The sequence below is a fragment of the Felis catus genome, chromosome D3 (assembly GCF_018350175.1).
Source record: "Felis catus isolate Fca126 chromosome D3, F.catus_Fca126_mat1.0, whole genome shotgun sequence".
NCBI classification, from domain to species: Eukaryota; Metazoa; Chordata; class Mammalia; order Carnivora; family Felidae; genus Felis; species Felis catus.
Window position 1 is genome coordinate 37,442,495 of NC_058379.1, and position 19,906 is coordinate 37,462,400.

Below are 19,906 nucleotides of genomic sequence, written 5' to 3' on the forward strand. Positions count from 1 at the left end.
GCCATGCCCACTTGAGTCCTCTCAGCCACACCCCTGCCCCTTCACCCTCTCTCCCTCCTAAAAGAGCACCGCTGCCATTCTTCTTCCCTATCTGCAGGCCACGCAGGACCTCTCTAGCAGCCCACTCGCCTCAGTCTCGGAGCTGGGAGCATCCCACAGATATCAGGAGGCCACACGCTGAGCTGGACACTGGCCAGCAGATTGGCAGGAAAAAGTCCAGGCAGAGTTGTGCTCCTGGAACTTAGAGACTAGCAGAGAAGAAAATGAAACAAGTATTTGCAATATGTTAGACGAACGCTATGATAAGGTAAATAAAGCTAAACTGGAGTTAAACTCGAACACTTGTGTTAAGACTATTCTACCTTGACAAGAACTGAAGAAAAGAGACTGGGTCTTTTGTACATGAGTGTATGGCTGATAGCTCCTCTCCTCCCCAGTTTTCTCATCAGTAAATGTAGGATGACAAAACTACCTCCCTCTTAAAGTAGTTCTGAGAATTAAATGTGTGGCACCAGGTACAGCACTGTGAACAGGGCCTGGCCCACAGTGAGTGTCCAATGCACCCCTGATGTGATGTGTCTCATGGAAGGGCAGCCAGTCTAACCCAGGCAACGTCTGAGATGAAGTGGCTTCGAAGCTTAGTCCTGAAGTCCTGAAGAATGGGAGTGGATTCACTACAGATACGTTACTTTGCTAGGGCTGTCATAACAGTGTTCCACAGGGTGGGTGGCTTTCACATAGAAATGTATTTTCTCACAGTCTGAGAGGCTAGAAGACCAATATCAAAGTGTCAGCAGGTTGATTTCTCCCGAGGCCTCTCTCCTTGGCTTGAAGATGGCCGTCTTCTCACTGTGTCTTCATGTGGTCTTCCCTCTGTGCCACTATGTGTCCTAATTTCCTCTTCTTGTAAGATTAGTCAGACTGGGTAAGGGTCCACTGGAATAATCCCATTTTAATTCAATTACCTCTTTAAAAGCCCTATCTCCAAATACAGTCACATTCTGAGGTACTGGGTGTTAGGACCTCAACATATGAATTTGGGGGAACACAGTTCAGCCCTTAACAGCGGGGAAGGCAGGGAGAAGCACAGAGAAGAGGGCTGTTTCTAACAGAAATATTACTATTAAATAAATATTACTATTAGAAATGTTACTATTTCTAACAACCTATGAATTGAAAGAGGATGGTATATGGGTGCCTAGGTGACTCAGTAGGTTAAAGTGGCTCTTAATTTTGGCTCAGGTCACAATATTACAGTCCTGGGATGGAGCTTTGCACTGAGCATGGAGCCTGCTTAAGATTCTCCCTCTCCCTCTGCCCTTCCCACGCTCGCATACATCCTCTCTCTCTCTCTCTCTCTCTCTCTTTCTCTCTCTCTCTCTCTCTCTCAAAAAAAAAAAAAAGAGGATGGTGTAGCATGTTGAAAAGAAATTGAGTGAATCTAAACCCTTTTACAGTATAGATTATAAAGAGGGAATAGCGAGAGCTGAAGCTAGAGAGGGAAGGAGAAAAAAATCAGGCCATGGGGCCTTACAAGAGAGCTTATATATTAAGCAGTGGGATTTTATCCTCAGGGAAGTGGGAAAACATTTTGGAATTTCAAGTAAGGTACATGTATGTGGCATGACTGAACTCCATTTTAGAAAAATCATTCTGTCTGCATTATAAGGAGTTTTTTGGAGGCAGAGGGAGCACCTGGGAGACATTTGTTTTATTTTGTTTTGTTTTGTTTTGTTTTGTTTTGTTTGTGGGGGGAGACATTTGAAATAAGACAAGTGAGAAAGACTGATGGCTTGAACATGCCTTGGGGAAGAAACTGACACTCTGGAGAGCTAATCAATGGACCTTGTGATTGATGGGGAGCAGGGGGAAAGGAGAATGATTCCCATGGTACCAAGAGGTGGGTAGATGATGGTGAAGGAAGATGACAAAGTCAAATAGACATTCTGAATTTGAGAAACCTATGGGACTGCCAGGAGATCACTGGCTGTTGATAGTACCTGTTGCTTATTAAACTCTTATTATACGGCACAGGATGTGTCAAGAACTCTACACATATTATCAAACACCTTCCTACAAACGAGGAAGCTGAGCCTTTAATGAGATACTCAACCATGGCACCACATCCCTTCCACACCCCAACTGCCCTCGCTGCCACCCCTAGGGACACCACTATCTTGACCTCTGATACCATAAATGAGTTTTGGCTATTTTTGTACAGTATATGAATAAAACTGTACAGTGTATGCACTCTTTTGTACATGTATCCATGCATTTTAAAGTCTGCAGTCTAACCTCGGAAAAATAAAGGTTGATGTAGACAGAAACATAAGTATAATCTCATGAACGCATATTCCCATATCCTAAGGACCCCTAAAATGGATATATAGTACTTATGCATTTAATTGCCAGGTCCAATCAGTAACATGAAATGAATCCAAGTAAGAACAAGGCCCATTTCGGTGTTGTATCCCTTTGAACGCACTCGGTCACTGACCCAGACTAACTGTAACAAATCCCTTCATATAAATTAAAGATTAGAATGTAAAGCAAATAGTAATGGTGAGAGCAGTTTTAAAGGGAAAGTTCTACTGCAATACTTAAAGTAAATGCAGGTCAGTTTTGGATAATAACAAATTTGAAATCAACTCTAATTATTGCTTTAATAAAGTAATCCCTTTTTCTAGTTGGGAATCGTTCACACTGCTAAGGAACTGACAGTGACCTTAGAAAGTGTTTTGAATGTTTTTAAAACAATAGAAATGTCAGTAAAAGATCAACTTTTTACTAGTTTTAAAAATTCTTTTCTAAAACAATTCCACAGAAATTGTGCATTTAACTTTCAGTATTTTACTGTATGATCAATATACTACATAATTTTACTATGTGCTTGCTGAATTCTGAGTTTGTTTCTGACCTGGACCTAAGACTCTCTTGGTGGGGTGGACATTACAATCTTATATTTAGGATAAGATCTTGCCTCTAATAGTTCTCTTATGAAATTTATTATTTTTACTTTTAATCACAGTATAAAAAACTGTTAAAAATTTTACTTGGAGGATGAAAACAATCACATCTGCAAATTTACAGCTATCCAAATTTTACAGATGCTGAACATTTGTAAGGGGGGGGGGAAGCTGTAGTTCTCCACAAAAGTTTTGTCTGTTTGAACTTGCATGGGCACACATAGTTACGATATAATTCCATTGCAGAGAATATTCACATCATCTTTTAGCATAGTAAATCCTCTGTGTAAATTCCTTCTGCAAATCTTTTGATACTAGGTTCCTCTTACACCCCTAAAATTCCTGATTATATACTGATGTCTCTCTCCCAGAAAAGAACCAACAATTAGCATAACTTCTTGTTGAACCAAACAAAGTTCTGATTGCAATCTTAATTAATCTCCTTTTGAAAAAAGAATCAACCACCTGTGACCAAAAGTTTGACTGCAGGACATTCTGACTTTAAAATCCATGGGGAGCAGCAACTTGTGCATGAGATTTAAAGTCAGGTTATTGTTGAGAGGAGGAATTCTACACTTGAATGTGAAATCCTAGTCTCTCTCTGTATTAGCTTTAATTTTTTTTCAAGGTCAGATAGCTAAGAATCTGTGAACATGTGCAAATGTTACCTATTTTTTACTTTTCATTTTTGCTCTTGTAATTTCCACGTTTATTTCCTGTCATTGATGAATTGTAAATTTCAGTTCCTTCACTCATTTAAGACTGATGTTCCATTAACATCTCTGAGTTACTTAAAATTCTTAATCTCGTTGTAGAGTTCAAGCTCTGAATATGCATCTATTTAGATATTTTTAATATTGTACTTATTTATATATATGTATACATACATATTTATATTTACTTTATGTATTTTAAATATTTATATAAATGAATACATACTTGTATATTTTATATATTAATTATATCTACTTTTATATATATTATATTTAATATTTGTATATATTTTAGTTAATCAATCATACAGGATGACTTGGTAAAAGCTAGCAACATTTTAATAATAAATTAGAGAATCACAGAAATGAGGATAGTTATCACAACTTTATATATAGTACAAAAAAGGTACAAATCGATAGAGACCATCCGAAGTGGGGCTTTTACTGATCACTACCAGGATCACTACCAGGATGTTCTAAATGAGAATTAGAATTTCCTTGTGCATTGCTAAGCTTTTCTTTTTTGAAAAATCTAACTTTTTCCAAATTTGCCAACCAAATCTTTAATAAAACTTTGTGAAACTTACTTAAGTAATTGTGTCTAAAAGCATTAGAGTAAGAACTAAATCCACATCTGCTAAGATATCTGAATTTGCCTCCTTTCAAATTATATATAAGGCATCAGTGGTGGCATAAAGATGAGAAGAAAAGAGAGTAAGCACTGAAAAGAAAAAGCACACTCCATGCTTGCTAAGTGTTACATTTTAATTGATTTTAACCAGTATTTTATTCAAACTTACATTATACAGTGTCACATGTGAAGTATGATTAAAAAAAACTTTAGTAAAAACCCAATTTCCACATTATTTTAGAACAAATCTAAAGCAGTCTTAGGCCTTACCTGACTCTTACAAATAAATTATTATTTCCTATTTTGCCTTTGATCTTCTCTGATTAAAGACCACAACTCTTGTTTATCTAAGACAATCAGTGGACAGATACACGGCAAAAGAAAAAGTCATAAATACCATAAAATCTCATTTTCAGGTCTGTCTACCTATAAATCTTTAACTAGACCAGCCAACTAGGAGAAAAACTAGATAATTTATATTTCCCCTTCTCTCCCTTCTTGCCTCCTGGTATAATATTAAAAAGCAAGCAAGCAAGCAAGCAAGCAAGCAAGCAAGCAAGCAACAGACTCTATCTAGAGCCAACTCTATGCCCTATATCAAAGGAGAACAGAGCAAACTTACTTACGATGTACGGATCTTAAGCATTCCACCCCATTCCCATTTCTCATCTGATACAATTACAGTTAAGCCTGACACAGGAATTTCTTACTTTGAATCTTCTAACAGCATTCCTAGCAAACCTACAATGCAATGACATATAGCCATCCGGGCACCCCTCTGTAATTGCTTAATTTTTAATTCAATGGGATAAATAGGTAGAACACCAACCACTACTTAAATGATCTTTTACCAAATCTGTAAGAATTTTCCTTCCCTAGGGTAACATCAAGACAGTTGTAGATCTGGGGCACCTGGGTGGCTCAGTCGGCTAAGGATCCGACTTCAGCTCAGGTCATGATCCCACAGTGTGTGGGTTTGAGCCCCGCGTCGGACTCTGTGCTGACAGCTCAGAGCCTGGGGCTTGCTTCAGATTCTGTGTCTCCCTCTCTCTCTGGCCCTCCCCCACTCATGCTCTGTCTCTCTCTCTCTCTCTCTCAAAAAATAAATATTAAAAAAATTTAAAAAAAAGATAGTTATAAATCCAAGCTGTGTATTAATCACCAATATGTCCCTATGATTCCTAACTCAAATCCTAACTCCTAATATGCAATGCTGGCCAAGTTTCTGCTCTCGTTACATCTGCTTCTGATGCATCCCTCTAGAGACGTTTGACTTCTTTAGGTTCTGCTCCATGTGTTTCCCTTCCTGTCTTTCAATCCTGCTCTGGTCCCCCATCTTCTCCATGTATCTCCACAGAATACATAACAGGGCTTTCTCCTGCTTTCCAAACTTTACCATGTTACAGAATGGCTCACTCCACTAATCACTTTCCAAGCGCCCCAAAACTACTGCTATTTTCCATTCTGATAACTATTAAACAGGAAATATTCTCTATAAAGGATCAGAAAGTATATTTTAATGCTAGATATTTCTGTAAGAGTTATTTTCATTACTCAGGTTTTCAACACATCTGTGACAACATGGATGGTCCTAGAGGAGATGATCCTAAATGAAATGTCAGAGGAAAACAAAAACCATATGATTTCACTTATATGTGCAATATAAAAAATCAAACAATAAAACAAACAAAAGCAAAAACAAAACAGAAACAGACTCATAGATACAGAGAACTACCTAGTGATTGCCAGAGGGGCAAGGAATGGAGGTAAAGGGAATTAAGAGGTACAGTCTTCCAATTATACAATAAATTAAGACACAGCGATGTAATGTACAACATAGGGAATACAGCCAATAATACTGTATCAACTTTGTATGGTGACAGATGATAACTAGACTTATCATGGTGAACATTTCTTATGTATATAAATGTCACATCACTAGGTTGTACACCTGAAACCAATACATATTGTTTGTCAATGATTTTTCAATTAAAAAAAAAAGGAAAAACAGGAGAAAATAAAAGTTAGTTACAATGGGGTATTTCCACTGTGCTAGAATAATAAATCAAGGAGAAAGAAAAAATAGGTGAAAAGTTCTTTTCAGTACAATCTCTAAATAAAAGGAATAATTTCAACAGCCCCAAGCAAACTTCAGTGTCACATAGTCAAGGCCAAAATGTTCCAGATAAGATGAGGAGGTTAAGACTACGACCCCGTGTCTGTGATATTATATGGAATACAGGCATTGGGCCTGTGTCCCCAGAAGGTATTTTATATATATATTTACATATTTACATTTATATCTGTGAAGTTAACCTTATCATAGTATAATTTGTACATCATAAAATTCACACATTTTAAATGTACAATTCAATATTTTTAGTAAATTTAACAAGTTGTACAACCATAACTATAATCTAATTCTAGAACATTTTCATCAAATTATTTTGACAATCATAATGGTTGCTCAGGTATCTGTTCTTTTGATTTGAGAAAGCTGAATTTCTTACAAGTCTTGTGTCTAGTTCAGTGGGATGTTTCTATGTTAGCCACAAGTGTAGGCTTGGTCAGACTGCTGTGGATCCTGAACAAATAGTAAAAAATGGTGTTTTATTTCATTTATTACATTTAGATTTTTCTAACAGGGTAACCTAGAAGGGAAAAAGATATACTGTAACATTAACTAATATATTTCAAGTATGGTTGTATAAGACTGACTTCAATCCTTCATTTGCAAATAAACATTTTGATTCTTTAAAAATAAAAAGGTGGAACACGGAGAGGGGAAAGGGAAGGAGAGTAGGAAGTGATGATCAAAGGACTGTGCAAAACCTGAATGGTGTTTCATGAGGGGAGAAGTTGTTAATTCTTATACAGATCTTACTATGTGGCAGTTGATGTTCTAAGGTCTTTACTTACATTGATATCTTTACCTCACGAGAGGTCCGTGAAATAGATGCTACAACTATCCTCAGTGAGGAAACTGAGGCCCTGCAAGGCGAGATAACTTGCCAAGGTCCCACAGTCAGTAGAAGAGCCAGGCTCCTCACCCATGCAGCCTGGTTCCAGCAGTCTCACCTTTCACCAGATTCGTTCCTTTCAAACCTAACATAGTTGATTATTTCAGCATCGGTGAGGCTGAAAGTTAAATTAGCAGTGACTTGTGGCCAAAATGCCCCAATTCTTTTGTGATCAATACATGAACCGTAATGGTTGAGACACATACTAATTTAACTGATATTTCTAGTGTATATTGGCAACACAAAGAAACTGCTCAAATGCTGTCCAGGAATGATATTCATTTTAGAAAACATGGGATACATTTTGTATTATTTGGATTCAGGCTTAGGGTGACCATATGTACTGGTTTGCTCAGAAAAACCCCAGTTTATACCTGTTGGCCAGGCATGATTACATAGCACCTGCTTTTGCTTTCAAACAGTCCCACATGGACAGTAAAATATATAGTCATCCTACTCATGCACAACCAGCGTAAATGGAACAAGTCAAACTGCATAAAATTTATATCCAATCTCTTTATTACATTATTTTTCATGCTATTCTTTATAGCAACTTCAGAAGCCACTGGCATATCCCAACAACAAAATGGCTGTCCAGCATTTATTCTGTTTTCATGTATATCTTTTTCTTATTGTATGATCCCATCCCCAAGCTTTCCATTCAACAAGATTCTTACTCTTAGTTATTTCTACCTATAAAATTCACTAGGACTACCGATTATCACCAAAACTTCTAAAAGACAAAACCAATACAAAACAAACACCTTTCTTCCCCATCTCAAAATATATATAATAAAAAAGTTTCTATGAACCTAAAGCTATATGAAGTTATCTCTGTAAATGCTAGCTTATATTCATATATGCTCATAAAATGGAGTGTGCTATCGAACTTGTCTTAACATGTTACAGGATCTGATTCATCCCCACATGAATTTTAAAGTGTCTTTTATTCATTTTCTTAGATGAAATATCTGCATAAAGCTGACAAGTGCTGCATTTGGTTTTAATAACTGTGATTCTTTCATTGTCTTATCCTAAAATCAGTTGCTTTTACCATTGTGAACTCAGTGGTACCTCTTCCCATTTCTCTGCCTCTTCTTTCAAACACTTCACTTCCCTCTAATCTTTCTGCCAAATGACTGCCTTTATTCCAGTACTTTCTATTCTATGATAACCACCCTAATGACATGTCTTTCCTAAGGACTCCATGGTCATTTTTTGGAAACGAGCCATTATTCAATCTCACATTCACATTATGCTTCCCATAACGCTGCTGACTCAGCAGCTGCCTTAGCAGGCCTATGCTTTCTCCATGTTGCTTAAAATTTTTCCGAAAAAACTACTTACTTATGGTCCCCTTATGCAAACTCCCTGACCTCCTTCCCTTTGGGTCAGATTCATCTATCCACCCGGAGGTATAATCTTCTTGAGAAACTCAGCTGGCAAATAAACCTCCCCAGCCTCTGGGCTTCACTTACCATATTGATTATGAAGATTCTTAGGAAACTGACCTGCAGAAAGAAGGGAGGAAATTCCTGCCCTTGAACTGAGGCACTGGATTCCATTACTTTACTGTTGTCTCAGTCCACATAGTTACAGATGGTGGAGGGTATAACCAATCACTAATTCTGGAAAGCTGTTCCACACCAGTGTGAATTAGTATGAGGAAGACAACTGTCCACTGTATTCTGCTTAATGGTTTGAAATTTATGACAGTTTTCTCCCTTTTTTAGCCAGCAAAGATTCTTCAGATCTCAGTTTTTAAGCTTACCCTGATTATGATACCCAGCACATAACTGTATTCATCTTTGATTTCCCTATAATGTAGCTTTTACCATGATTTAGCGCCACTAAATGGTCTCAGTTATCCAAAGACAGGTTTAATCTCCCTATGATAATGACATATCATTAAAGGGCTTTCTATAAAAGCGGTTTGAATGTGTGGTACCCTTCTGGAAGAAACTGCAATAAGGTCTGAAGATCACATTTAATAGGAAGAAGTGGAGTTCATTAAAGATGTAAAAAAGAAAAAGTATTTACAGTTTCAGAGTCACATGGGCCAAAGATAAATTACATATTTCGTTCTATAAAAATATTTTAAACAGTCACTTCTTCCTAATTATCTGTTACCTTGCTCCTTTATGAAAATGGTCTCATTTGAGATAAGTAGACATCAAGAACAAAGATGAAATCATTGCAAACAGAGAATCAATTGTGGCTTATATTTTAGAGCCACTGATGTGATACTTAAGCACAAGTTTGCTAATTTAGGCCCAAATTTGACCAAATCTTTATCATGAAAAGTGAGCATGGTTCTTTGTGCCATCTTTATATACTTAGGCTCCTGGAAGAATTTCAGCAACCTCTTTGTCTTTTATGGACAAAGAATCTACTACGACAAAAATCAGTATGCTCGAGTGAAATGCTTCCAGATGAAACCGGACCACAGAGTGAGAAAGATGCAGTAGCCACGCTTCTGAGAAGACCATCAGAACTCAAAACAGGACAAAAATAAGATGTCTCAACTCATTCCATTCCATTCTTCCATATATTGCCTTTTAATTTAATTAAAAATATTTATTTTATTAAGAATGATTTTTAAGAGTCAATCACAAATCAAACATCAAACTATGTGAGGCTTTATATCTGATGTTCTTCCAACTGTGGTCTGCAGTTATAGAACAAGGGGAAACTTTACAATATAAGGGTAAATCATAAGATTGCATTATCCCCTTGAATCAATTATACAGATAGGGAACAGAAAATGTACATATATATTTACATATTATATAATTACATATATAATATAAATATATATATGTATATATGTATGTGTGTGTGTATATATATATATATATATATATATATATATATATATAGTTGATCTCAATTCTCCTTCACTGGAAACATATGTATTCTATTGTCACTTTGCATTAGATAACATAGGAATACCTTAAAAAAAATTTAAAGGCTAACATGAAGGTATTTTTAATTAGACAAGAAGAGTCGTTCTCATGTCAAAGTATTTTTTTTTTTACTTTAAGCTTTCACAACTGTAATACTGTACTGAAAATAAGCAGAAATATTCCATAGTTCCTTTCAAAGACTCATTCTTTCAAAAAGAAAAAAAAAAGTACTATTTCCCACTGGGCGCATAGATAGCACCAGTTCCTTATTTCTCTGTCCCCTCTCAAATTATAGCCTAGACTTAGAATCACTTAACTAAGTGACATTTTTGTAAGATACAAAAGTTACTGGTTTATTAGGAAAGGTCTGAGCTCTATTTTTACCTAATACTCCCAGGTAGAGTGTTTACAGCAACAACAGAAAAAAAAAAAGTAACCAATCACTGGGGCGAAGACAAAAATAAGTTGAATGATTATGAGCACATTAAGAGGAAAAACATAAACCCATAACTTGGTGCGAGGACACTGACTGCATTTCTTAGGAGCCTAACCTCCGCATTCCTGAACCGTGACCAGAGATGATAAAAAAGTGTTGAGAGGAACAAGCGACCTCATTGTTACCTGGCTGTGCTCTTGAGCTGAGAGGAGGCAAAGCCTGTGTGTCACCACACAGCAATCCCAGGCTAAGAACTGACCTCACCCCAGATGAGAAGTTTCTAGAGCCTGTTTCACAGCAGTCTTTTCTGCTTAGACATGGTCCTCTTTGTGCAGTGGCTGAAGTGGATTTAGCAATTGGTTTTGCTGAGTCTGGAACCTCTGTCATACTACATGAGGTCTGTGTTAATGGAGGACACAAATGGTTTCAGATGTGGACAGAAAAGACTGTGAGAGAGCAAACTAGAGAAAGAGGACCAAGAGAAAGCTCAGAAGGAAATCTGAACATTAAGCAACAGTTTGTTACTGACTTGTGATGCCAGTGTGATGCCAATCAGAATAGGTAGGAAGGTCTGTTCTGCTGCCTGGTTTGAATTTGTGTCTGAGGACACAATAATTGATGATAGAATTCATAATCTTTTGAAACAGTTCCAGAAATAGTGGTTGCTGAACTCAGTAGGGGAAGAATTCCATTTGGCCCCACTCATATTTTTCCTCTAAGAGTAGTAATGGGGATTAATAAAAAACATGGCAGAGTAGAAATCTTATTAGTCTACCAAAGGTAAATGGGCACTGGCCAATTTGTAAAGGGAGCTAAAATTAAATTCTTAATATGATTTAATGTCAATTAAATGCTTACAATAAAGAATGACCACCCTGAAAATGAATCTATTTAATAGTTAAAATATAATCAAATTGGTCTGTTCTACAAATGTAGCCCTCCATCCTTCCTAATTAAATCCCTATTTTATGAGGTTGGATTTGCCAGATGCTTGGAATTTTTTTAAGTTTTGGAGGTATGTCTTCAAAATGGAAGGGACTTTGCTATTTTTTGTAATAGGAAAATTGGCTTCTTGTCTTAGCAATTGACAATTAACTTCATAACCCTAGAGAATTTCAAAGACAAAATCCAACAAAAATCAGGAAAGAAAATTAAATAGCAAAAAGCATGATTTAGACAATTACAGAGAGACAGCATTCTAGTATTTTGTAATCAATCTATGTTGCTGCTCTTATTAGTTCTGGCAGGGCCACCCCCACAGAGAACCAGTGGATACTCCAGACAGCCCAGTGGAGTAGACGTGTGTCTCTGATATCCTCTGAATCATCCCAGGCTACTGAGCCCTAAATTAGATGCTGCATTTTAACAGGAGACATATTATCTCCAAAAAGAGGGACTGTCGCACAATGAGGTCATGGAAATTTTACTTTTACAGCGCAGAAAACAAAAGCATTTCCTTTCTCATTCACAATTCACAGCCTGGGACTGTTGTGTTTTTATTTTTGTGTGTTTTGGGTTTTTTTGTTTGTGTTTTTTTAACAAGCTAAACTGGCAAGTGAAAATATAAGCAACTGGAACCTGACCTTGATTATCATTTCCCTGTGTTTCTTCAGGGTTCATTTTCTATTTCTTACTTTATACAACACTGTCTTCTATAATCAGTTTTATAACCAGAGTCAATTATTTTGTTTTTCAACTTTGAAGAAGAAACTTCATGCCATCCCTTCCCTCCATCCCATAAATATTTACAGGACATGTTGCTGGGTACTGAGATCATAAGGATAATGGCTCCAGATCTAGGGAGACAGGGGGCAGCTACAGAGGAAACATCATAATTATTTTTGGAATAATAAATGGAGGGTTGCAGTGGGCTCTGGGTTCAGTAGGAGCACAAAGGAAATAACCTGGTGCCGGATGGAAGAGAAAAGGAAAAGGTAGCCAGGCAGGATTCCTGGACAATGTAACCTGTGACCCAAAGACCAAAGATGATAGGCCCTAACCTGGTGAAGAAGAACGGGGAGAAGGCTCTTCAGGCAAGGGAAGCAGGGTGCGCAGAAACGGGGCACAGTGTCATGGTTAAGAAGCATAGGCTCTGGTATGTATATTTTACCACAATTTTCTTTGTTTTAATTTTTTTTTTTTTTAAATTTTTTTTTTCAACGTTTATTTATTTTTGCGACAGAGAGAGACAGAGCATGAACGGGGGAGGGGCAGAGAGAGAGGGAGACACAGAATCGGAAACAGGCTCCAGGCTCTGAGCATTCAGCCCAGAGCCTGACGCGGGGCTCGAACTCCCGGACCGCGAGATCGTGACCTGGCTGAAGTCGGATGCTTAACCGACTGCGCCACCCAGGCGCCCCTGTTTTAATTTTTTTTTAATGTTTATTGTAAGAGATAGTGTGTACGGGCACACAAACAGGGGAAAGGGAGAGAGAAGAAGAGACAGAAGCCCAAGCAGGCTCTGCACCATTAGCACAGAGCCCAATGTAGGGCTCTAAACTCACAAACCGAAGATCATGACCTGAGACAAAATGAAGGGTCAGTCACTTAACCGACTGTGTCACCCAGGCGTCCCACCACGGTTTTCAAAAAACCAGCAGCAGAGGTTTTGGAGGGAGGCCACTATACTTCACTTGGGCAAATTATTCACCCTCTGGGTCATTTCACAATCTGTAAAATGAGAAGCAAAATAGTACCTACCTCCTAGGAGTAAAACCCTTGGGACTTTAATTCACGTAAAGCACTTGGACCTGTGCCAGCTTTATAGGAAGCACTAAATAAATGTTAGTATGTATTATTCTGTATACAGACCCAGAGATGAGAGAGGGCAGGGCACCTTCAAGGGCATGATGAGTTTAAGTTGCCTTCTCTAAACAGGAAAGTCCAGTAGACAGAAGAAAGAATCCAGAAAAGAAAACTGGGCTGAAGTTTATCTTTAAAAGTATTTTTGAAAACACGTTTGCTGTTTTCTTTTTTAGCTATACAAGATGATGGATGTTAATTAAACTTGTTGTGACAATTATTTCACAATATAGGTAAGTCAAATCATCACATTGTACACTTTAAACTTAGTGCCATATAACAATGATCTCTCAATAAAACTGCAAAACAAGAATTATTTTAAAAAATTAATGACATTTTAAAGATATCACTTTTTCCTCCCTGAGGTCCTCACTGAACTTTAAATGCATACTGAGGGTATATCTTTGAAGCCATCTATACGTCAACTGCTACTTAAGAATAACCTGTCAGTACAAAATAATTATGTCTTCCAGCATGAAAATACCCCTTTACAAAGAGCAGGCTGGTCCCCCCACTCTAGCTACGACTTCTATCCCAACATCTGAGAAGGAGTGCACTTTTACATCTATGGATGCCAAACATTCCCACAAAAACCCGTATTTGGTTTCACACACCCCATTTGATAGTCTGTGACTAGAGGAATGTTATGTTATGATGCCACATGTTATATGGAAAGGCATGACAAGAGGACATTATGAGACAATGTAATGAGTCCTCCCCATAAAATAATGGTACAGCAATATTAGAATATTGGAGGCTTGAGTTACTTACCATCTTAGTTTCCTCACTGGAAAAGTAAGGCTAGATGTTTTCTAAGGACCCTTGGGACCTCAAATGTCCTGTAAACTACTTGATGAACAGGATGTCTGGAATCAAGGAAGAACAGAAAACCCTGAGTAAGAAGGAATATCTGTCCAGTCCAGAAATCTGTCAGATAATGCTACCAAGGAATATTTGTAGGAAAGGGTGATATTTTATTTGGCTATTGTGTCTCTAACTTTCTTAGAAAGATACACTACTAATTTACTACTCAGACTTCAGCTAACCTTTTTTCAGTCTCTATTTTGAGTGTAGTGCAGGCTACTGAATAGATAATGTACAAACAGATGAGATCAGTTGTTGCTCTGATTGACTTCTAGCTCAAACATTTTTTTGCCTCATGTTGTTATGATTATATTGGCTAGAGATGTACTAAAAACTTTATCCCTAATCTCAGAAATGCTTCATTTGCATAAACAAACATGTCTCTCTGTCTTGGCACACAAGAGTAAGGACTGGTGGTCACATGTGCAGATCACACACCTGCATGGGATCTGAGGAAAGCACTAGAAACACAGAGCAGACTCCCAATAAGGAAAAGGGCTTTGGACTGTGGGTGTGAGGGTCAAAAGGATCATTTCTTTTGTCTTCCTATTAGACAACAATTTGCATAATTTCCACCCATCGTATGTGAAATACTGAAAGGCTTCCACTTCCTCTACACCTTCCTTGAGAAGTGGCTAAAACTCAGCACCTTCTTATGCCATAATCTCATTAAATGTTGATGCCAACATTGTTCACTTCTGAGAACAGAAATATCCTATTCAAACAGGTATTAAATCGTAAGCCTAGGCACTCTGAGGCTCGGCCCAGTCAGCTTTCTCACCTTGGCCTGAAATGCCCAAGCCACAGACACTGCCCATCCAGAAGTGTCCTGATTATAGGGAGACAGAACCAAATGGCAGCCTCCCACACAGCAGGCATTCTAGCTGGCCCCCAGGTTAGCCTGGGCTATTTTTATATTGAATTTGCCTTCCACTTGTTCAAAGCTAATCTCTAGGTACCAGGGAAACAGCCCTCTCAGGGGATATAAAATGATCGTAAGACCTATAAATGTAAAGATCCCCAGGACGAAGGAGGGGGGCGGATTTTGAATGCTAATTTGAGCAACATCTTCTTAACTTGTGCTTCATGAATTACCTACAAATGCAGGCAAATGTGCACAACATACATATGTGTACTTATTAGATTCTCTAAGAGTTCTGTGATTTGAAAAAGCTAAGAACTACATGATAAAAAATAGCTCTTTTTAAAAATACAAGTCAAGTCCCCAAGCCATAAGTAACAGGAAAACATAAAATGCATCACTTTTTGCTTTCATTTAAATATCTTTGAGTAATGAAAATAACTCCAAATTAAAAGACCATATCTGCTATATATGTTGTTTGTGAAAAGTTATCTCACTTCAATAGTTCATCAAATAATTTTGACAACAGTATTCACAATTTGATTTTAAGTAAATTCATCCTAAAACCAGAAAAACAAAAAAAAAACAAAAAAAATTTCCTGAATGGAAAACAGTTTCCCAAATTAGGTACTGCTGCAGTAAATGGATCATTTAATTGAATACTTGCTGAATTTCAGGTCCACTCATGGTTGGGTATGTGGAGAATTCTATTCTAGGGGTAGCATCATTCAAAGAAGGCAGAAAACCTGTAACGGAATCTCTTTATCATTTTCCCAAAACAAGCAGGGTTGCATTCCATTACCCCAGCAGCCATGGGCTTAACTGCAGCTGACCAAATTTGAGATGACCTCCAAAATCTGTTCTTAGTAACATTCTGGTCTTCATGGAATTGCCAAAATGCCGGTGGGGGTTGGGGTTTCAATAGGGTTGAGTTTAAGTCTTCCCCCTCTGCCTGCCCTGTCTGCCTCTTGTTCACACACTGCTAAAACTCTGTCACCCACGATACCCAGCTGTGTCATCCAACCACAAGGCAAGTTAACTGGGGTAAGAGCTGTCTATGGCTCTACTAAATGTGAAGTCTGAAGACTGGGACTTTGACTGAACCACTAGGATTCTGGTGTATGTTTATGATTATTATTAAGCCAGCTACCTCCAATGTGTAAGTTAGTTTCTATCAGTTATTTGACTGGGAGGGTACATCAACTGAGAGTTCTAAAAGAAGTTTAGGTTTAAATCTGATTCTTTCAAAATTAATTCTTCAGTAAGTTATATGGTATCTATAAAGAGTTGAAGACAGCCTCCCAAAGTGAGGTATTTTTATTAATTTATTTTCATTGCTTTGGCTAAAATAATCGGTATTTCTTTAATAACTCATTCATTAAGCCAACCCCATTTCACAAATAAAATCCTGCAAATGTGGGTATAGAATCTACTACTAATTCCCTCACCAATCCTCAGTACCTCCAAGCTGAATTACTGGACCCTTCCTCCACCTTCTCTTTGACCACACCCCCATCCATACACCAATACATGCACATCACACAGTACATATCCACATGCCTTTTCTTCAACGAAGCAAATCCTGTATTCTCTCCCTTAGTGAGATCAAACCCCGCACTGGGCTCCATGCTGGGTGCGAAGCCTACTCAAACACGCACACATACACGCACATACACACAGAGAAAATATTCAACAACATGCTCACACACCTCTTGGAAGTCTCTGCTTATTCAAATTGCATTAAATTTATCCTAATTTTGTACCAATATAAATAGAAATATTAAATCTAGTACATATAATATGGATAAAAAAGTAAGTTACCAATGAATGCTCTCTTTAAACTAGAACAAAAAATAAAAATAAAGTGCTGTGGGAGCCTTAAATGGTATCCAACATTCCTATTAATTGGGCTATCAATTTATGATCATCTAAAAAATCAGTTCTGCTTACTGGCAGGCTCTCTTTTTCAAAGAAAGGCTGAAAGACAAATACTTACTCATACACTGATACCGACTTGAAGTAGGCTGGTTGAAATAAACCAAACTCTACTTTGAGTAACTGAAGCTACTAACAGTGAACAACAACTCGTGCTTACTGTACAGACAGCTTAAGTACCCAAGAGATCAACTAAATAAGCAAAATTAAGAAGGGGAAAGGTGTTATTATGCAATTAGTACAGATCTAAAGCCATGTTTTGGTTAAAAATCTAGGATTATCTAATTACCTTCATTTCCAACCTACTAAGAGAGAAAAACAGAATTAAGTGTTCAAAGAATCCCTAGAGGTCAACTAATCAATGGAACCCCTTCATTATCCAAATAAAGAGATGGGTGTGTACTGAGTTTGATCCAACCATAATCGTTTCACCCAAAGTGCACATGGAGTGGTCTCTACCTCCTTGAGGAGACTCACTTCACCCAGCCTCAGTGATACCAGGAAGTGGCTGCTATGCCTTTTCCTCCCACAAGCTCTTCTGCCAAAGATACTTCCTGCTCACATTCCTCCTACTGACCTGTGCTCATCTTTTTTTTTTTTTTTTTAATTAAAGTTTAGTTGACATCAAGTGTTGAATTAGTTTCAGGTGTACAACAGAGTGATTCGACAATTCGATACATTATGAAATGCTCACCATGTAAGTGTAGTCACCATCTGACACTATACAACATTATCATCATATTATTGACTATATTCCCTATGCTGAACTTTTTATCCCTGTGACATTTATTTTATAGCTGGAAGTTTATGGTCCTTCTTGGAGACTTTATTTAGCTACAGACTCCTCTGAAGCTTTCCTTAACCACTGTATCTCTCTCACCAACCTAACCCGGAGTGGCAGTTGAACATTCTCTGCTCTCTCAGAGCATCCCACACATTGTTCCTCAATCGTTCTTTTCACAATTCAAATACTGAGTGTCCACACTGGGCCACTGGGCTAGTGCTGGGGATACAGAGGGAGAGGCAGCATTTCTGTCCTCAATCAGCTGCACTTCAGAGGCAGATGAAATAACCTGTTAACCAGTCCATCTGGTCTCATCGAAGGATGAACTATTAACCATTTTTGTAGTCCCAGAATCCAATATATGGTATACAGAGCTTAAAAGATGCTTGTTCAACTTCACCTTTATTGTGAAAATTGGAGTTTAAGTTATTGTTTTAATGAGTAAAATAACCCTTATGCAAAATTTAATCTTTAAAATGGAGGGTTTATTTAACTTCTCTTCATGATCCTTTTCTGACTTTTATGTGTTGAGGCATACTCACTTATAATTGTCACCAGATTTTTTTATTAATTATTCTTCACTTCATAGCATATTACCATGAGTTTATATTAAACTATGAATAAAGGCTAATTCAGTGGTTTCTGAGAAAGCAGGTAGCATATAAGGTCAGAACAGTATATTCCCCAACAGAATACCAATTCAAGATTTCTAATACTTCTAGGGTCAAAAATAATAGCAAATTCTGAAAATATCATCATATAGTTGAGAGATTATTAATTATTATGAATTGTTCATATATATATATATATATATATATATATATATATATATATAGTACCTAGCTCTGTATTAGACAAGGGATACTGAGATGAATAAGACATGGCCCTGGAAATCAACAAATTCTTGGCCTTTAGAGAAGTCAGCTATAGAAGCACTGCTACTAAGTAGAGGGTAAGTGAAATGCTAGAAGAATGGATGAGGTAGAGAAGGCACAGAAAGGGACATGACCAACTTGATTGGAGGGGGGAGGCAGCCAGGGAAGAAGATGTCACAAAATAAGTAATGCTGAGATTTTAGAAGACCTCCTTGGTAACTCCCCAACCAAAGGACAGGTCACATGTCCACATTTCAGCCTCCACAACCTTCCCTCTGCAACCATTTGTTAAGACTCTACTGAGCGCCAGGCCCTTGGATGGGGGGAGGGGAAGGTAGTTAAAAATTCTGCAATGAAGAAAACAAATTATGTTCTTGTCTTCACAGTGCTTATCTACTACTGTGGGGCTGGGGTTAAAGTTTTATCCTATATGCAAAAATCAACGGATTTTAAGTAGGACCAAATGTGTTTGAGTCTTGCATTTTAGAAATCTAGGTTTCTTTCTTGATTTTGAGTGAATTTTCAGCTTTTTGGGGGTAAGTTTTATAAGCTCCCCCCCTACAGTCTGCCTTTTCTCTCTCTGCACCTTCCCATAAGCTAAGTTTTTATAATAAGTTCTACTTGCTCTATTTCCTCACCTCACTTTCACCCTTAACCTGCAGCAAACTGGCTTCCACCTCTACAACTTCATTAAACCCACTCTAGCCAAGATCTTCACTGCTATCCACCCAATAAACCCTGGGGGGGGGGGATCTTCAGTCTTAACATTTTTGGTCATTTAGCCACTCCTCACACGGCTTTCTGCTCATTTTAAACCTAATGCCTTGGTTTCTAGAATGCTCCTAGGCTCTTGATCTCCCAATGCTCTGCCCTTCCCTATTTGGCACTGCTCCCCAGGTTTCTATCTTTGTTCCTCTGCCATCTCTACAGACACTCTTTTCTCCCCTGCCAGATCGCACGCACGTAGTACTGGTTTTAATTCTCTCCTGAATGCAGACATCTCTCATGAATAAAGAGCTTAGAATTTCCAGCCTTGATTTCCCTCCCAGGCTGCCAGCAGGTAGAGCCAACTACCAGCTGGACATAGACACTTAGTATAATTTTCAATTTTC

At 37.8% G+C, this 19,906-nt stretch overlaps 1 protein-coding gene across 23 annotated transcripts in view; it reads right to left on the reverse strand.

The window, feature by feature from the left end:
* ARHGAP28 (Rho GTPase activating protein 28) overlaps nucleotides 1–19,906 on the reverse strand; it is a 330,654-nt gene that overhangs the window by 263,554 nt on the left and 47,194 nt on the right. For 2 of the 23 annotated variants that reach the window (XR_006587785.1, XR_006587787.1), the window contains exon 2: nucleotides 14,246–14,340. The exons of the other annotated variants lie outside the window; for them this stretch is intronic. The gene's annotated coding sequence lies outside the window, so the exon portion shown is untranslated. The remainder of the gene's footprint in view (nucleotides 1–14,245; nucleotides 14,341–19,906) is intronic. 23 annotated transcript variants of the gene reach the window in all.